The sequence below is a fragment of the Thunnus maccoyii genome, chromosome 3 (assembly GCF_910596095.1).
Source record: "Thunnus maccoyii chromosome 3, fThuMac1.1, whole genome shotgun sequence".
Classification (NCBI taxonomy): domain Eukaryota; kingdom Metazoa; phylum Chordata; class Actinopteri; order Scombriformes; family Scombridae; genus Thunnus; species Thunnus maccoyii.
Window position 1 is genome coordinate 1,077,357 of NC_056535.1, and position 6,000 is coordinate 1,083,356.

The following is a 6,000-nucleotide window of genomic DNA, read 5'->3' on the forward strand; positions in this document are numbered from 1 at the left end:
CTCAACTCCAGTTCATTTATACAGCCACAAAATATTAGGAGTGAGCATGACCTATCTTTCTGTTCTGTCTTTGCACAGTACTTGCTGACCTTTACTGCAGAGGTTGTCCACTTGTCCACATACATATGTGGCCAGAGGATGCAGGATGAATAAATCATTTCCTCTCTAAATCGTGGGATGTACAAGCTGTTGAAGAAACAGGCATTTTCCCAAACTGTCTTTGGTTGTGCATGTATTAGTGGTGAGAAATGTAATCTCAGTGTTGCGCAATACAGATACATAATGTAAGGACTATACTGAAGACTGCAACAATATACTGCCAGACCAACTCCATGAAATACATACAAGTATAATGACTAAAGCACTGGTGGTGAAGTACAGCTGGTAAAAAAGGGGGAGAACTCAAACAATGTCTCATACCAACAGCCAGTGTTGGTGTCTTCACCATGACCACCATCTTTTCCTAACCTTCACCAAGTAGTTTTAATTGCCTAAACTCAAAAAGACCTGCATCACAAAGGTTTCAGATCAGAAAATGCTCAAACAGGTTATTTTGGAATGCACTGTTAAACAATGTATTTTATTGTTATGTATGAGGACTTAATGAATTTTCTACCTTCAGACAATAAATGTATTGTTATTCTCACCCTCCTTGCCCTCCAATGGGCAAACGCTGACATCTGTCACTCATCTAGATGAGGCAAGACATCTTATTTATATAGTGCAATTCATACACAGTGTTTTACTAATTATATTTATTCATTTATTTAATTTGTTTATTTGATAGGGACTGAGCACATTAATGAACATCAGTATACAAACCCACAACGGCAACGATAAATAGAGAAGAACGTTAAAAAAGACTGTCACTTGTTGAACTTATCAGAATGAATTAATTTAATCTTCTTTAGCTTTAGAAATGACACAATATCCCTGAGCCACTGACTGACTGGGAGCGTTAGTAAACTTTCAGTGAAGAGGAAGATGGCGTCTTGCAGTAAGGAAGTGAAAGCTAGAATATCTAATTGGTTGGAGGTGTATCAGTTGTTGTCTTCTGGAGACCCAAATATGCCAATATGGGGAGAGACATTTATAGTAATCTAAAGTATTTTTGATATAATATCAAAATAAGTCTGCCAAAAACAAGATAATAATGAACAAGAATAGAACATATGAGTTAGATTGCAGGATGAAGCATGATATTTATCACATCTGTCAGTGATAGTGGGATAAATTTGTGACAATCAAGCTTTGGAAAAATGAATCCTAAACAGTACCTTGGACTGTATGAGTGTGAGATGAGTGCAAGTTGAGCTTGCGTGAATATTGTTAAGGGCAACGGCCGACCAGTTATCCTCCAGGTTCAACCTCAGTTTTGTAGCTGGTGAACTGTCATAGGACAGGAGTTTGTGATAAACCTTTGAAATGAGTGACTTTTGAAGGGGGTCAGAGCTGAGAAACTCATCTCACAGTTGAGGAGGTGAGGAGGGAAAAATGTGAAACAAAGATTTAATACAGTGTCTAATTTGAAAATATCAAAAGAGATGAGAGGATGGGAGATGAAATTCGCTTGATAGATCTGTAAAGGTTTGAAAAACACCATTCTAATAGAAGTCTTTATACATTTTCAGGCCTTTATCATGCCATACAGAAAAGGTGGAGTCTGTACATGTGGTCAAGTCAAGTCAAATTTATTTATATAGCACATTTCATACAGAGAGCAATACAATGCGCTTCACAAAAGCAAGAGTGATACAATTAGACATAAAATACATCATACATAAAAGCAAGCAAACATATGCTTGCTTAAAACAGGAGCAAACAGTTGCTCAACCTAGTTAAAAACAGCAAACAGAAATGTAATAAGTCTACTTTTAAAGGAACTAAGCACTGGGGCAATATCACATGGAAGGGCATTCCAACTGCATGGAGCATAATAACTGAATGCAGTTTCACCTGCTTTAGAGTGCACACAGGGGACAACAAGGAGACCACTGGCTGATAATCTGAGGCTACTTGTTGGTTCATATGCACAAGCAATTCCTAAATATAATTTGGAGCAGGGCCATTCAGCACCTTGTAGACAAGTAAGAGGATTTTAAAATCAATTCTAGCATTTACTGGAAGTCAATGCAAGGATTTAAGAACAGGTGTGATGTGTGCACTTTACTGGGTCCTGGTTAATATATGTGCAGCAGCATTCTGTATAAGCTGCAGTTGCTTAACAATTTTTCAGGGGAGTCCAGAAAAGAGACCTCGGCAATTGTCAAGTCTGCTTGTGACAAATGCATGTACTTGTTTTTTTCAGCGTCTGAATTTGAGAGAAAGCCTTTGAATTTTGAGATATTTTTGAGGTGGTAGAAAGCTGATCTTGTGACGTTGATATGACAGTGAAAGTTAAGATCAGCATGTATGAAAAGACTTCTGGCATGTTCTTTGCCCTTAAGGGAAAAGGAACTGAGGTGGGCTGCAATTTCCTGTCTCTTTGCTTTTACATCTATAATAATAACTTCTGTTTTGTCACTATTTAGTTGCAGAAAATCTTGATTCATCCATGTGTTAATGTCCTTGATGCATCTAATCAGTGTTTCCATGGGGCTCAAATCATCAGAAGAGAGGGAGATGTAAAGTTGCATGTCATCTGCATAATTATGGTGTTGTATATTGTGTTTCTTTATGATGTGTCCAAGCAGAAGCATATATAAGTTGAATAGGAGTGAGCCAAGCATTGAGCCCTGTGGAACCCCACAGGTCATAATAACTTTGTCAGATACAAAGGAGACAAATGGAGACAAAGAAATTCCTGTCTAGTAAGTAAGTTCTGAACCAATTTAGAACAGGATCGGACATTCCCACCCAGTTTTGTAGTCTGTTAAGCAGAATCCCATGATCAACTGTATCAAACACGGCACTGAGATCTAAGAGTACTAGGATTGAGAGTTTATCAGAGTCTGTGTTTATGTTCATGTATTTACAACTTTAACAAGGGCAGTTTCTGTGCTGTGGTGGGATCTAAAACCAGACTGAAGAACATCAAACAGGTCATTTATCATTAGGTAGCTATTCAGTTGATTGTACACAATTTTTTCCGAGGATCTTACAGAGAAATGGGAGATTAGAGATTGGTCTGTAATTACTCATGTTTGAAGTATCAAGATTGCTCTTTTCTAGAAATGGTTTTATGACAGCAGTTTTAAGAGCACTTGGGAAAATACCAGACTGGAGGGAGCAGTTGGAAATTTGTAGTATCTCTGTATTTAAACAGTTAAAAACAGTTTTAAAAAAAGTTGTAGGAAGTGGGTTGAAACAGCAGACTCCGGAGAGGGGATGTGGTGATCAGTGAGTAGGGAGAAATGCTGCTCGCCCAGGATGGAAAATTTGTTGGTCAGCTGGAGGGGCTGAGATGGATGTGAATGACAGGTATGACCATGTTAACGCCCATGGGGAGCAGGGAGTGGAGCTAACCATGGCCAGGACCAGTAGTCTGCAGCCGGGGAAGTGGTGACTTCCAGACATGGGAGTGGGGCAGTCGAGTCCAGTTCTCCAGTGGTTGTGGTGTTGGCAGCAGGACCCATTGCGACGACCAATGAGTCGATGATCCGCTCTTCTTCCCTCAGCTGGTATAGGGTGGACATTCTCCCTTCCAGCTCAGAGATTCTCTGGGTCAGACGGAGACAGCTATCGCATCCGGTGTGAGGTGAGTGGAGGCATATGTTATTGTGTATGCTGGTACTTGCTGGTGAAAGAAAACAGCTGTGGCCAGTAAAGGAGTTGCAATAAGGGGAAAAGCTACTGTTATTGTTGGTGTTGTAATAGGCAGGCAGGGACACAGTGAGACTTAACCAGGGCTCCACAATGGGAATGGGAAAGTAGACTTGAAAAATTACACAAAGGAGGTCCTGAGTTACTCGGATCAAGACTTACTGGCACAGGCCCAAAAACTGGGCCTGCTGCAATAGATCAGCTTCCAGTAAGGAGGTTTGATGGCTGTGATTTCCTCCCGGTTGGTGGTGAGAGCATAAAAATAGCCCCCGCTGGCTAGTTAGCGCCAGTATCGTAGTTCGTCTTAACCCGGTTTCTGCAGTTCCCTTAGCATTTAGTTAGCTCACAAGGCTAAAAACAAGCCGGTTGGGCTAGCCTCAGCAGGCTGTCCGGACAGGGAAACTAAAACTTAAAATCCGAGCATGTGATGATTAAAATCTTTTGCTTATTTAAAACAAATAGATAAAAACAGCTAGGATCTAAAAGTATAACGTAAGATGTGGCTAAAAAACTGAATGAAATGTCAAATTATGACAGAGCTTCTGACAGGCACACACAATGGTGGTGCATGTGCAGGAGATTCAGGTTGAAAGAAATGATATAGGCTGACATAAATGACTCCTTAGTAAAGCTAAAGTAGATGCTGAAATAAATTTGAAATGCTTCCTGAATTGTTACAAGATTTTGAGTGGAACTTACTACTTGGTTATTTGTAAAGTCAGAGGGGCTGGTTGGAATAGAAGAGGTAAGTAGAGCTATTAGGGAAACTGAAACACATGACTGTGCCTCTAACTTACACCATGGTGGATCTGTTGATTTTAAACCAAAACAAAATTTTATGGATGTGTGCCACCCAGTAATACAGTTGGAAATTTGGCAGAGACAATTGACCATTGAATTTGCATCTCTGAAGTACAGATTTACGGATTCTGGGTGCCTCTCCATACCATAAAAAACAAGAGAAACCTTGATCAATTGTTTTAAGAAAAAAAAAAGCTTCGGCAGGAATAGGGGGAGACATTGAAACAGAAACAAGAATTTGGGCAAGATGTTCATTTTAACTATGTTAATTCTTCCAATCAACAACAAAGGTAAACTTCCCCATCTTTGAAGGTCAGATTTAATATTAGACACTAAAGGAGAGAAATTGGAAGAAAAAAGGGAAGTTGATGTTCTAATTATATTGATCCCCAGGGACCTAAAGCCAGAGGGGCTCAATTTTAAGGGGATATTAGACTGTTTAAGTTGTAATGCCAGAGCACTGATAGGATAGCATTCACTCTTGGAGATAATTACTTTATAGCCTGAGAATGAGTCGAATCTTGGAAGGATGGATAGAATTGCTGGTATGGAATGGCTTGTGTCTGAGGCATACAACAGTCAGTCATCATCATGAAATGATAGCTTAAATTCCATGCCCAATCATGATATCCCAGTGAAATGGGAGAGGACCTCAGAAAGATTGTCAAGGGCTCTATTGCTAGTGCAAACAATAGGGGGTACAAGGGACATCCCTGTTGGATGCCACGAGACAAAGTGAAAAAACTATATATAATAATATAATGCCATTGGTTGAGATATTGCTTGTGGGGATGTATAAAGGATGGGTCAGCAAGAATGTTAGTATCCACATTTATTAAGGAGAGAGGTCTGTAAGAGCTGCAGAGATTTGGGTCTTTGTCTTTTTTTAGAAGCAGACTTATGAAGCTTGTCTTAAAGTAGGAGGGAGAGAGCCATGGTTCAGCAATTCCTTATATACAGAATGCAATAGTGGGGCCAGTTTGGCCTGAGATCTTTTAGAAAAATTCAACTGGAAATCCACCGTTGCCAGGAGCTTTGTTATTTTGCATGCTTATCATATCGAGGGTAATTTCCTCCACAGTTAATGGTTTGTTTGTTTTTTTTTTTACCAAAATCTGGGTTTATCATAGGGAAACTGAAACTATCTAAGAAAGAATTCATTTTGGTGGTGTCAGATGGAGATTCAGATTTATGTAAAGAAGAATAAATAGAGCAAAGACAGAGTTCATGTTGGTAGGGTTCATATGCAATGTGCCTAATAAATCTTTTATTTTTACAGCCAGTTCTATTTGTTATAGTGTACTGCCCTCCTGGCTAGTACTCTGAATTTTTATCTGAATTCTCAGAGTTCATCAAACTTAGTCCCTAGTACAGATAACATAATTATGGTAGGTGACTTTAATATTCATGCGGATGTCAATAATGATAGCCTTAGCA